Here is a 14,660-nt window from a genome sequence, read left to right on the forward strand (position 1 = left end):
TATCATTTATAAAGGGTTAATAGGTGTTTTCAAGTACATAAAAGGTTGTTACAAGAAGGAGGGCGAAAAATTGTTTTTCTTAACCTCTGAGGATAGGACAAGAAACTATGAGCTTAAATTGCAGCAAAGGTGGTTTAGGTTGGACATTCCTAACTGTCAGAGTGGTTAAGCACTGGAATAAATTGTGTAGGGAGGTTGTGGAATCTCCATCATTGGAGATTTTGAAGAGCAGGATAGACAAACACCTGTCAGGGATGGTCTAGATAAGACTTAGTCCTGCCATGAGTCCAGGAGACTGGACTAGATGACCTCTCGAGGTCCCTTCCAGTCCTATGATTCTATGTTGGACTCTATACCAATTAACTATTAAAACAGGTCATTTTGTTGCTTATAACTGTGTATAACATCTTCTGTTCATGTGCTTATTTGCATACTAGTTATGTCTGTAACATGCTTATGACATGCTTTATTAACCCTTTATAAATGGAATCTTAATATAAAGCATGACAGTGTTGTGTGTGGTTTCAGATTTTGTTGCAAACCCATCAGACAGCTCCACTACAGTTACCTTTTGCCACTCAGCACAGCTTTGTTTTTCCTTTGGTCCAGTAATACTGAGGAAAGTAATTAAGTACCAGTGGAGCTAATAGAGAATGCAAGTATTTCATTACTCAGAATAAATTATCATGGTAGTAAATACCAGGTGTAATGTATTTTGACATTCATGTAAATTATGTGTATGCTACAATTAGGTTTTTTCTTTGGGGTTACTTCTTAGAGTACTTCACAGTTTGATAGAGTGAGTCACAGAAAAGGAATTGGGTGATCTCTTGGGGTTCTTTTCAATGATGTGAGATTTGATCCAATACTGAAAGACACAAATAATGACAACGTATATTGGAAACTTAGAATCCTTATCAAAAGTCATTGGCTGTGGTTCATCAAAAGTATGCCATGAAATTTTCTTACAACAGCCAAGTTTAATTATCAGACATATGTACCCTTAATTAAATGTCAGTGCCAGCAAACTTAACATATATATTTGTATAACTAATCAGTGTGTAGGTCATTCCCCAAAGAAGCTACTTCAAGTTCAGTAAATGTCTGATGTGTGAACAGGAAGTTGCAGGGTGTTTTTAGTTATCCCATTAAGATATTTAACATAAATAGGCTGCGGATTGAGCATTGTATGAAAACAGAGATAATTTATTCCTTTTGTTATTAGAGCAATGGCTTATAGAAAAGAGAAAAGCTTCAGTTGTGCCTGATTTTTCTCTTTATTGGTGGGGAAAATTTGCTTTGGCTTCTTTCATCCTTTTTCTCCTGATATTTGAGGGATAAACTGCATATTAGTTGGGAATGAGGAGTTCTAACTTATGGCTCAACATTCTACAGTCTTGCTGAGAATAATGACTTTTCATGATATCATTAACAAAAATGACCCTGAACGGGAAAGTTAAAAAGGCAGCAAAGAAAACGACTGACTCGCCTCCTCTTTCCATCTTTTGTTGCAGCCTTTGTTGCCTTAAGGCATTTATGCAGCAGTACAGTGTCTTCAGCACTTCAAGGACAAATCTCAGCACTGAACTTCTGTTGTCATTTTCGTTTGTTCTGAATGTCTTTATTATACTGAACGCAAGAGCTGGCATTTGTTTCTTTTTAACGGTATCTTTGGTTTAGGCATTAAACTGCATCAAAACAAACCTCTGCTCTAGTTAAAACAAAGTATTTTTTTACCTCTAAACTCTTTCGTTCCTCCCTGCCCCCAATACCATTGGAAGAGGTTATGGCAACAAAGCTCCCTGTTTGGAAAATGTAAGAAGGCAATGTGAACATTTTATTGAGCTTTTCAATGAGTTGTTGGCAAGCTTGTTTGGATAATGTCAACCTTCACCCCAAAAACAGAATCAAGTTTTTTTTGGAGATTCAGAACATTTTCTAGAATTATTTTTAACATCCATCCTGCCCCCAGCACTCATTGAACTTCAATCCAATGGAATGGAAACACAAATATCTGAATAATGCATCCCATAGGGCATCTTGGAATAAGAATTATACTGGAAGTTGTATATGAAATCTTGTGACAATGTTTGCCAGAAGCTGGGAATGAGCGACAAGGAATGGATCATTTGGTGATTACCTGTTCTGTTCATTTCCTCTGAAGCACCTGGCATTGGCCACTGTTGGAAGACAGGATACTGGGCTAGATGGACCTTTGGTCTGACCCAGTATGGCTGTTCCTATGTTCACTTTCAGCCCACTTTTTCTGACTTCACGGGTGAGATCTATAACAGGTATAAATCAAACAGCTTCATTGATTTCAATGGAGTGATGCTGGGACAGCAGCTGAGAATCTGGCCCAAGAGTTTCAGTATGGTCTATCTATCTTAGACACTTCTTAGAGCTATTCCATGGGAAATTCTGATATTTGGACATCTCCTTTTATCCTGAATTGGAACAAAAAGTCAATTTCGAAATTTCTTGCAAAACAAAATTGTTTCAGAAATATTGAAGTGACCTTATTGAAACATTTCATTTTGATAAGTTTGAAGTGCTCTCTATCTATATAATATAATATAATATAAAAGTCAAAATGATAAAGTAAAAATGAAGATCTTTGACCATATCAAAACTAAGCTCTTCAATAATTTTTTGTCAACAATTTTGACACAATTGATATATTCCTGGGAAACCTTTTAATTATGTTGCATCAACACTTTCTGATATAAAATGGTTCCATGGGGAAATGTTCTACCAGCTCTGCTACATGTATACCCCATCCCCCAATCACAGTCACATCTGAGCACCTTATAATCTTATGTATTCTCATAGCATCCCTGTGAGGCAGGACAGTGCTATTATCCCTGTTTTACAGATGCGGAATTGAGGCACAGAGAGACGAAGGGATTTGCCCAATGGCACACAGAAATGTGTGGCGAAGCAGGGAATTGAAACCACATCCCAGGCTAACACCCTTTCCCCTGGACTATCCTTCCTTTCTGTATTAGATATGAGCCAGCAACATAACTCTGGATCTTGACCTCCCCCCACCCAAACTAGAAGGTATTTCAGACTGGGATCAAGATTTCTGTCCATAAGAGCAAACCATTATTATTATTGGGACACACCATGAGAAGCTATTTGGAGTTGCACATGCTCAGGCCGGCATTTGGATTATTATTTAGTTGTCATTTTGTTTTTTCCATGTTTCTGGTTTAACCAGATACACAGTTTTCACTTCTTCCTGTGACAAGACAGTTGGCCCCTTCATGAGACAGGTGATCATGGAAGACAGCTGTTTGGAAATCATAGTGCTAGGTGTTAGGCAAATTTCTGTGACTAGTTCAGGTAATGAATTCAGAGTGAGTTTTTCCCCAGGTGGATGCGATTTCCTCACATTACAAAAAGGACAAAATACTTTCAAGGGAATTTTTGTAATAGAAGCTCAGAAGGAATCCAACACTCTGCCATAGAAGGATTAGTTTTGTTTACATTCTTCCAGTTCTTTAATTTTTGTAGAATTTCCCTCAGCAAGAATATCTCATGGGTCAAGGAAAAAGGAAGACTCTGTACGGCTCAAGAGGCTACCAAAGGATTTACAGATTTATTAACTGCTCTTAAAACATGTGGTATTAATGACACATGTATTTGGGGTATAGATATTTATTCAAAAATTGCTTTTTGGTTTCAGAAGCAATAGAAACAAGGAATGGTAATTTTTGGAATTTTCTCTTTCTTTGGTGAATACATTTTACATATAAAAGTGATGCGCAGATAAAGTCGGCTGATTTGCAGTTTTGGACATTGTTAATGAAAGCTGTCGATTAGAGCCTTATTATAACACAGACCCCGCCCCTTAAGCTTTTCTGTTAATACGAACTGCACCATGATTTAAGGCTCTTGATCACTAGTCATCATAGGTCCTGTCACACACCACTAATCTCCATGGCCTGAAAGATGTTGGGAATACCAAGTGTCTGTACATCAGAGTAATTTTAAGTTTCTCTCTCCTAATGAATGGAAATTGATTCAATCTCTTCTGGGATTTTCTCCAAGAGTAGATGTTAAAGCAGAACTTTAACACATATACAAAATGCACACTCCTGGAGCAAGTATAACTTTAATTAATATTCCTAACATTTCCCTTTCCTCCCTAAAAGGAACTTGTTAGCTGGTAAATTATACAGGATTCTGGTGTTTGATAGTTTTTAAAATGTTTTCTTTGCTATCAGGTATTATAGGAAACCCAACATGATGCAGTCACTTCATACAGCTTCTTCTGGCCAGCAAGGGTCAAGTTGAGAATTTTAATTCTGAAAGTAGTAAATTTCATGGTGGTTGTAAATATCGGACAAGAAGAGAAGATGCTTATTGGAATGGTTGACCAAAGTCCTCTGTTACAAGTCAGAGAACACCTTAAACACTATTGATAAACTTAGACAAGAATTATATCCATGTTGGAGAAAGAACTTACAAGGCCTTCCTGGAGAAGCAGAAAGGAAAGAAAATGATTAAAGAAGTAGATCAAGGAGGAAAAAATATTTTAACACTGCAGCCCAGATACTCAAAGGTATCTAATGGACTGTTGCCACATACGTCTATAGAACTCCTTTCAAACAAGGATCTAAGAGTACTTCAAACATTCGTTAATTGAAGATTCACAACACTTCTGTGAGGTAGTTGTTGTTCTTCCCACTTTTAGATCTCAGTGGGAAATAGGTTTCCTGTCCCACAAAAATTGAGACTTCAAAAATATTTCCTGTTCAACACTGGGACAAAACTGACACTTTTTGAAAATTTCATGAAAAAACATGAGAGAAAGAGACATTAACCCCAGAATACCTAATTCAGAGCAGGGGCTTGACTCTAGGTCTCCTACATCCTAGATGAGTGCCCCAACCATTGGTTATTCTGGGGTGAGTTTGTCTGTCTGTCTGTCTCTCTGTCTGTCTGTCTGTCTCTCTCAATTATTTTGAAAGGTCTCGCTTTCATTCTGCATTGGAATGAAAACAATTTTCGAAACCTCAGTTTTTCACAAAACAGAAATCTTGTTTTCTGACCAACCATAATTTAGAGATTTAGCCTAAGGCAAGACAAGAGTGGTACTTACCTAAATGACTGACCGGCAACTAATTCAAAATGATCTAATCCATATTGATCACATATAGAAGCATTGGTACAGGGTTATTCCTGGAGCTGGGTAGGAAATGGTTTTCCTGTCCTGGGTGAATTTTCAAGATTTTGAAAGTTTTCTTTTCCCACATTAGGACAAAATATTTAAATCTCAAACTTTCATGAATCGAAAAAAAACTGGATTGGACCAATTGAAATATGCTGACTTTGACCTTTTTTATCCTTAACTAAAATTTCTAAACAAAAAGTAGTTTCTACTCGAAAAAACAGAACTTTCGTGTTTTGAAAATGCCACAGTGGGACTTGTTGACAATTTTCAAGTTTATTTTCGAAAAAGCTTTGAAACAGGAAATTTGTCAAAACCCAACATTTTAGTTTCAGCAAATTGCCGTTTTCTGCTGATAAAAGGTTTTGTGGGAAAATTCCCTACTAGCTCTACTTATAACTGTGTGGCATGCTGGCAGGAAAATGGTCTGCCAATGGCAGTGCCGGGAAGGCAAGACTAGGGAACAGGGAAAACTAGTTTTCTTTTACCAGATCAACAATATCAATGACTAATAAACCTCAGCTAGCTAACTATCCTCTACTAATGTGTATCTGGCTATACTGATATTTTTGCCTGCAATCAACTGCAGATGTAAGAGAAAGCAGGCACAATTTTATGATGCAAACGCTGCCTGCAAAAAGAGAAGCTGGGCCTTTGAAAGTGGAGCCCCTAATGTGTATGCACTGGACAAAGCTTCTTTCCCAGTCTTCTTAACAGCTGGGTCAGTATTTGCTCAGAGAGAAGTTGTCTTTCTGCCGAATCATCAATCCAACTCCTTGCCATATGGAGTTTTTGGTATTTCTTGCAGGCCTCCTATCCAAATTCTAACCTTGCTTTACTTGTGCAAATTGGATTTAATTGGGCCATAGCATAAGGATATTTGGCTGGAAGTCCTAAAGAAACTGTCTGGGAAACAATCTTGTGGCGTCTGTGGCCTTTTTATATGCATCCATCCACTGCATTCAGCTGGCTGACCAGATCAAAGCTATCAGCAGACTAAGGATTAATATTATATATACAATTTTTTAGGCAACTACACTTCAAACCAAGGGGTTTGTGACTAGGTTTTTATACCAAGTCTGGGCCTCTGAGATTTTTTTAAGGGGAGGGGGATTGGCTTACATTTTTGGTTTTTATTAAGTGTTTTTTAACTCTCCAGACATTTATAATTTATTCTTCTGCAATTCCAACGTCTAGGACCAAACGATAACAAAAATTAACCACCAGCCCCCTCTTCCCCCCCTAAATATAGTAATCTATACAAATCAAGAAATGTCAATTCCAGTGAAAAATGTACTTGCAATATGACAAGGGCTGCTAGTTTATGTTAATTCACCAGATCAGGCCATTAAAGTCTCTGCCCCTCAGTTTGATATAGTTACTTCACTATGAGACAATATAATTTCTGTGCTCTGAACACATTAGAATTTAATTAGTACTGGCACAGAATAGTAGCACCTTGAGTAAAAGAGAGACTAAATTGCTTCGTTTCTGGCATGGAAAATCAATGCACCTTCTATTCAAACTTGATTTTCATTTAATTATGCTTCTAAATGGATTTACAGGAGTCTATTTAGGATTATAATATAGCTAGCACATTAAAAATTAAAATACCACCAAGACTGGATCATTTATCCAGGTATCAAAGAAACTTTGTCTCATCGTGATTATGGGATCTGTTCTTCCATTAGGTTCATGTACTTCTCACTCCTTTCAATGGAAGTGATGCTCATGCATTGGCACTGGACTATACCACTGAAGTCTCCAGCTGCAGAAAGATTACTCTATCTTCTCCCTGTTTCTCAGAAAAGGTCAGAATAAATTGACCCTGATTTTGTATTATTCAGATTCCTGTATAGGGGTGGTGGATGCAGGGTAACACAGAGGACTCTACACTATCTTTGGCCATTCGGTGGCAACTGGGAGCCTGTTCATTCTCCTCCACCAGTATTAGAGTAGCCTCAGGGCTCCTCTAACTTTTTATGGTCTTGTATACATAGACGCTAATGGGCCCTGGGAATTGGGGAGGAGTCATTGTACAATGCGTTCTCTCCATATCCCCTCCCGGCTCTGGTCATAGCACTCACTTGAGCAGAGCCAGTCATCCTGCACTCTGGGGTTTATCGAATGACGGGAAGGATAAAATCATTGTTTTCACTGTGAAGAAATCCAGGATTTAAATGGACGTTTTTGTGATTTGAATTCTTTGGCTCACAGAGGTGAAGGCTAATGACACTGTGATGAACTGCACCTCTGTATTTACACACGGCTGTTTTAATCTTTGTACAAAAATATGCTTTGTGAGGAACCATTAGAAAACTAATAGCTTGCTGGTCAATACTATCATGATGAAATGTATGTCGCAGCATTATATAAGCTGAAATCATGACTGAAGTATGCTTACCAGACAAATCTGGGGAGAGGGTAAGCCTGTTTCTCAAAGACAAAGGATAAGCTGCTGCCTCTAGTCAAGTGTCATCAAAGGCAATGGGCAATCATCTCTCAAGTGGCCATTCTTTGGCAAGGAATGGGGCAGGACCAAACAGATCTGCTTTCTTAGCAACCAACAGCAAGATCACTTTTAAACACCAGGCTCCTTGAGTCAACTTCACACCAGTAATGAACTTTACCTAGGGGTAACCCTCCAGAAAATACATTTCAAAGAGCGACTGAACTATGAAAGTGAGGGGCAAAACACCTCAAGTTCTCTCCCTGTCCATCTCTCTCCTTTTCACCTATGAAGACAAACAACCTATGGACTTTAGGAGAGATCCCAACCTGAAATTTGGTCAGCCCTGTTACTGGGAGCATATGGTAAGAATTTATCTTGAACCAAGTCTAGCTTGGTAAGTTTTAGTCCTAGGCAGCGTGTTATCTTTATTTCTCTTGTAACCGTTTCAGACTTTAATGCCTTATACTTGTGCACACTTAAAATCTCTCTCTTTGTAGTTAAATAAACTTGTTTTATTCTTTAATTAAAAGCTAATCCAATGTTGTCTTTAAATGGAACCGTGTGAGTAACTCCATTTATGGTAGCAAACTGTTGTATATTGATCCCTTTAGAGGGACAACGGGCCTAATTTCTCTGGACTGTCCAGGACAGGGCTGGACAGTGCAGAACACATGTTTTGTGGGGAAATATGGGAGTGTGTTGGGGTCACCCTGCAACTGGTAACCAAGGCTGGTGGAAGCCAGTGTGTGACTGATGAGTGGCTGGCAGGCTGCAGCTATACAGAGACACTCAGGGTGTGACCTACATGCTGGAAGGCTGTAAGTGGCCCCAGAGGGAGCTACAGAAGCAAAGCATTGTGAGGCACACATGTTTGCAGGGCAGGGGTGACATAGTCCCTCACTGGTCTGGATTGCACCCCAGAATGCCATAGAGCCTAACTAGCCCACCATCCCAGCTTGTCCATTAGATGTACATGACCCAACTCTGTTCTCATTTATAGCTGCCTAAGTCCCAGTTGGAGTTGCAGACATATAACTGAGAGCAGATTGTGCCCCGTGCTTCTGCTACTTGAATCTCAATTATATCCACCCTCAGATTGTGTTTGAAGCTCATGTAGCCATGACACTAGCTCTGTTCCATACCTCTTATTCAGTTGGTGTCACTTTAAAGCTCACCTGGTCTACAAGGGAGACTGTCTCCCCTCCCCCGCTTCCCACCATCCCCACTCCAAAAGAGCCAAACAGAATCCAACTCACAGGGCCAGAAATTCTCCACAGGGCAAACGGTCTTGTAAATGCCTCATTTACAACCTACTGGTTGTTTTGTATTTTCTGAACTATTTCACATCAGCCGCATTCATTTCTGATTTCGCTACTTTCACCTGCAGTTGAAGGACATTCCGCTGCTATATATTTTAATTAAGTCTCACTGGAACGCAGTTGTTTTTCAGTCTTCGGGTGTCAAACTGAGTTTTATTCCTACCCACGAGCAAACTTATAGCATTGGGGCTAATCAAATAAGAAATAAAAACTTATTTAATACTCAAATACATATTTTCCAGGATAGTCTTCTAATTCCTAATGTGCTTATAATGCTGTTTCCCATTATATTTCATTTCCCCCCTGCTGCTGCAATTTATTTTTCAAAGCAACAGTGTAACAAAAGAACAAAGGAAAACATATACGGAAAAGCAATCTTTTAATAAATTTGGTACTGCACAAAAAAACTCCATTAATCTGGCTTAAAAATATATTGTTATAAATGCCTGCAGAAAACCCAGGGGCCTGTTATTCGGTTATTGAAAATTTTCAAGTCTTAAGATGCCATATTTTTTTCCATTTGGCAGTCAATCAGCAGAGAAGCAAAACTCAAGGGAAAAAACCACATATACCCTAATCTCATTTACATGGAGCACAATGTGTAATGGCAACTATTGCTGATCATGCCAATTGCCTCATTAAAAGGAAAAAGTAAACGTTTAAAACTTTTGGACTGCTTCATGTTAAGGTTCCCTTTTAATTTTCCTATCTGAAATCCATGGATCAATGAATGGATAACTGATATATGAAAGTGACGGTTTATAATTCCTTGGGTAAAAGACAGAAAATGTGTACAGACTATTAAGGGCCAGTTTCTGATATATTTACTCATGTAGATCTTACTCCCAAATGAGTCCATTATACTTCAGTTGATCTATTTGTGGAATAATATGCCACTAACTTGTACAGGGTATTGGAACTTGTCTCTCAAGTAGATACAAACCCAATTGCTTTCCGTATTTCCAGTGTGAATAATTGTGTACAATATTAAAGTACACAATAATTAAAGTAAATAAATGGACAGTTGAACAGATGACTGGTGTAGGCTGTTGAGTTTCCAACACTTCAAATTCATTAATTGATCCATAGATTTTTTTTAAGAGCAGAAGGGATGACTGTGATCAGCTAGTCTGACCTCCTGTATGACCTCCTTAGAGCTATGGCCTCATACCGGGCCCGAGAAAAGAACTCGAGACTGTATATCCTGGAACGGGGGGCTGAGCCGCTGAAGCCCTGCCGAGAGAACCATTGGCTGGAGAAAGGGGGCACTTGCAGGATGTGGGTGCTGCTCCACTCAAAACTGTGATAGAAGGTACGTGTCGGCCAAAGAGGGGGCGCTTGCGGCAGGCAGATGCTGATGCGATTACAGTGCTTAATTTTAAATCTATGAGCAGTGCTACTGGTGTCCTTGGGGCTGCTCATATGCTTAGGTACTTTGGTGAACTGTGACCCCAGTGCCCAAGCTGGTAAATGTGGCAATGGTCCTTTATAATGAATATCGTGTTATCATGGAATGTGGCTGTATCATAATGCATGTGTACAAGGGGCAGAGTTAAGACTGCTCAAGCAATCTAAGAGTTGCATTTCATGATATTTTAGTACTTTACCTTGCAACTCTAACAAGCTTTTAACATTGCTTTTTAGTAAGGAATAGGCTTGGAAAAAAGCTATACTTTCCTAGGTCTGTGTAAATTATTTCCTTGCTCTACAGCAACAGACTTTTAACGAAATGTGTGTGAAAAGCTTTCCTCTTGAGTTTTAATACGAGGATACAATATTTGATTGTTCCCTTTGCTTCCCTTGTGATTGAATCTCCTTTAGGACCTGTGGATCAAGTCTTTGAAGGATGAGAACTGGACTCAGTTTTAAGTAACGGATTGAGAGACATGATGAAAGCAAGGAATAGAGGTTGAGACCTTAATTAAAACTGTTACATTTCAGGGAGATATTGATGAATAAGGAGATGCTAGGGGCTAGAAAGTGGCCATAAATGTTTTTCAGAGCCCACTTGTACAATGACACAGCTAATGCTGGGTTTTATTATTTGGTTCTGCCTTGTTAATATGTGATAAGCATACTTCAAAAGGTTTAGAGCTATTGCTGAGGTAGCACTCACGTATTGCAGAGATGGGCAGCCACAGAAGAATCTAGATGCGTGGACAGATGCTGGAAGAACAAAAGCTTATCTGATCCCATTTTTTTGAGGTTTTCTAATACTCCCTGATCCTGCAGAACCACTCTGATTCCTTCCACTTTGTGGTCCCCCCGACACAACCCTTCTGGGGAGAGTTCCTCTGATGCATCTGAAGATCTCACTGCAAGTTCTGGCAGCCTCTGCTCAACTGCAGCCACTGCTTTGTCCAGCCTTTGCATACTCTGGGGCTATATAGCCCATAGTTTGTATTCACCAGCACCTGGGGTCTGACAGGAGCTGCCAGACTCTGCCATGAGGGGAAAGGAGGAGAAGAAAGATGTAGGCACCCCCTGTTTGAGGGCCTCTGAACTTAATTGGGGTGTTCTGGTTGGGAAGACCCTGAGTGCTGCAATTTGGCCTTGGAGACTACAACTCCCATGATGCCTTGGGGAAGAGAGAGACTTCCACCTCCAGGTGTGAGAGGAGCCTCATTTTGGAGGCAGAGGCAGTATGTGGTGGGCTCAATTTTTTTTGGGGGGGGCGGGGGGGCTAATACAAAGAAAAAAGTAGCTGCTGAGTGGCTGGAAGTCTTCTCTGAGCTCCATCCAAGCGGGACGCTAGCCTGCTGGTGCCATCCCCTGTTTTGACTCAAGAGCTGTTACCGGTCCCCTGGTCAGGGGATGGGGGTTGCTTTGTGGAGCTATGTCTAAGCTAGGAGCTACTACTAAATTGTAGATAGAAAGCCAGAAACTGTTGGTGCTTTGACCACGCAGGGAGCCAAGAAGGCTATTGCTGGGCTTCATGGGAGCCGGGGCAAAGGCTGTTGCTGTGACCAGAACTGATTGAAGTTGGCATGCAGTGAAAGCAGTGGGAGTAACAAGTCTTTTGTTTGGGAAAGTGTTTTCCATGGAAAAGGGGTTGCAAAGAGACTTTATGTGGTTTCCCTGAGTCTGAGAAGAGAAGTGGTCTTGTTGTCTAGCCAGCATCCAGAGTTACTGACTTCTGGCTATAACAACTCCCTTTTTCACAACCGACAGTATCTACAGTTCATTATAATAAAACATTGGGCCTGGTTCCTCCCATGGGCACGGGGACATGCACTTTTCTCTGTACCCCCACTTCTGTGCCTACAGGGGTAGCTGTGCCAAAGCCATCCTAGGAGACGGGCTAGATCAGTCTATGACCTCAAGCATCCAGGTCTCACCAATATCCAGACAGGGCTAACCTACCTAAGTTTTGTGGTTATTTCACATGGTTCCAGGCCCCTGGTGAAGTTGTAAACAGCTTGTTTCATTGTGCTCCACACCAAGAAGATTTACTGCTGCCTGATGACCGAATCACTGGGAACAAATCTGTCCCATTTGTCTTATACACTCCAAAATCATGAGTCATCTCGTGCCATGAGATCTCATGGTTCCTCATGAGAAAGTCCACTTTGCTCAAAGTTTGAGAGGCATGCAGTTAAAACAAGTTCTGTGACATGATACATAATGGGACTTTGATATTGTTTTAGATTATTTGAAATTGACAGTCCCACTTGTGGGTTTCTTTGGGTTGGAGGGGGTTTGGTTACCTACTTTGGGAACTTATCTGCTAAATTGGTTCCAGTTTTCTCTGCAGTGCGTTCTCAGAAGTATCTGGATTAAATATGATAAGAATTGATGAACTGTATGAGAGAATCCCTCAAGGCTATCAGATACTCTACTGCTGGGAGGGGGAATCTCAGCCCACACTCCAGCTCTGTTTAATCTCTTAAATGATACTGTAGAGATGGCTTTGGGTGTGCCGTCTTATTTCAAATAATCTTTTTAACAGATCATATCCTTTGCAGAACGATATTAAGAATTTCTTTTTAAACACAGTTCAGTCCTTAGATGCCTGTTTCCACAAATGTGCTAGTAATCCCTGGATGGATTAAATCTACTACACACACGGCTGACACCATCATTGTTTTAAATACTGCATTCTCAATGTCCTTTTTCAGCATCACCGGTTGTTTGCAAAGCTCTTGAAATGTACTTTTGGCAGCAAAATATCCGGGGTCTGGGTGTCGATCAAAGGAGATCTTTTTAGATTAGCAGCCATTTTATGCAGGTAGTAGATTAGGGTTTAATTGATAAGAATGCATGAAAGGCACATCTTTGAGTGGCTGGCAAAGTCAGGTGAACAAGCAACTTGAAGCCTGTGAACTTAAGTGCTGGTTGTCTGCCAGGCTCCCACTTTATCACAGACTTACTTGCCCCAGCTGAGCAGGTCGCATGTTGATCCCACAAAAGAGACATGCAGTGACGAAATGGCATTCTCAGAAGATCTGATTGTCACTGAACTTTAGTCCCAAATTGTACTGGAACACAGCAGCAAATTCTATGCAGCTTAGAATTTTGTAGGACAAGATTGGATTGTGGAGAAAAGGCCTGTCAGAGGAAGGAGAGTAAAGGGGGCCTACAAGGATGGTCTGGGCATGGTGACTTATGCTTTGTCTACTAACTCACTCACCTTCACCATTTCTAGCTCCCAAGGGGATGGGGATAATCTCTTCTTCAGATAGGGGGTTTGGGAGCATCGCTGACACCGCTTCATGATGCAGTTGGCTGGTGGGCCTGGCAGTCTTGGTGCTTAGCCTGCTTCCCCTTGTGTCTCAAATTAGCATTCTATTGTGCTATGAATTATGGGGTTCTCAGATCACCCCTCATAAAGCATAACACAGCAGTGGGTTAAATTCAAACATTGGAGGCAAGAGAGGTCAGCTGGGACCTGCCTCTATCACAGTGCCCCATCCTCCACCGTTGGATCCAAGTTCTATTGTGCCCTGGCCTCTTGCCAGGCAGGACAGATCAATGACATTTGTGCTTGACCTGACACTGATTTGGGTGGGTTCACAGTTCCAGACCACTCTCAGCCTGGGACTATCAGGGAATATTTAGTTTTCCTTCAAGACAATAGGATCTATGATACTGTCAAATGACTATAATAAGGCCGTGAAACTAATTTCCACTATGGTCTTGAGTCCAGTGCTGCAGAAGCAAAAGCTGTAATGATTTGTTATATATTAGCCAGCCACTAGATGTCTCTATGCATTGGGTAGAAGTCCAGGCAGTGCAGGGTCCCTGGTAAACTGGAACTCGAGCTGTGTGGAAGCCTTATCGTTTGTGCCTGTAATTGTAGTGATTTCTCTAATAAATGCCTCCTGTTTAAGATACATTCTGATTCCTGATATCATGGTGAAAGCTATTTATAGTACATTCAGAGTAGTGAATCACCCTGCACTCTATGAAAATCTCAGCCTTAATGCTCCTACAAGAGTTACAAAGGAATCTAAGGAAGTTTAAGTGCCGAAATTCAATGGGAGTTGAAAAATCCAATCTAAATTACTTTGAGATAATTTGATTTAGAGTAAACTCATTTCCTTCTAGACTTAGTCAAACTAATTATTGCCAACTAGATTCCCTCTTATGGCATAACATTTGTCTTCATTTAAGCAGTGTGAAGTACAAAGGAACTCAAACTTATCCTTATTTCCATTCTAGCAGTTCAGCAGTCAGGCTGGCTTTCATTACGTTCACTAGTCTGTGCGTT

Source organism: Emys orbicularis, chromosome 16, assembly GCF_028017835.1.
Source record: "Emys orbicularis isolate rEmyOrb1 chromosome 16, rEmyOrb1.hap1, whole genome shotgun sequence".
Lineage (NCBI taxonomy): Eukaryota > Metazoa > Chordata > Testudines > Emydidae > Emys > Emys orbicularis.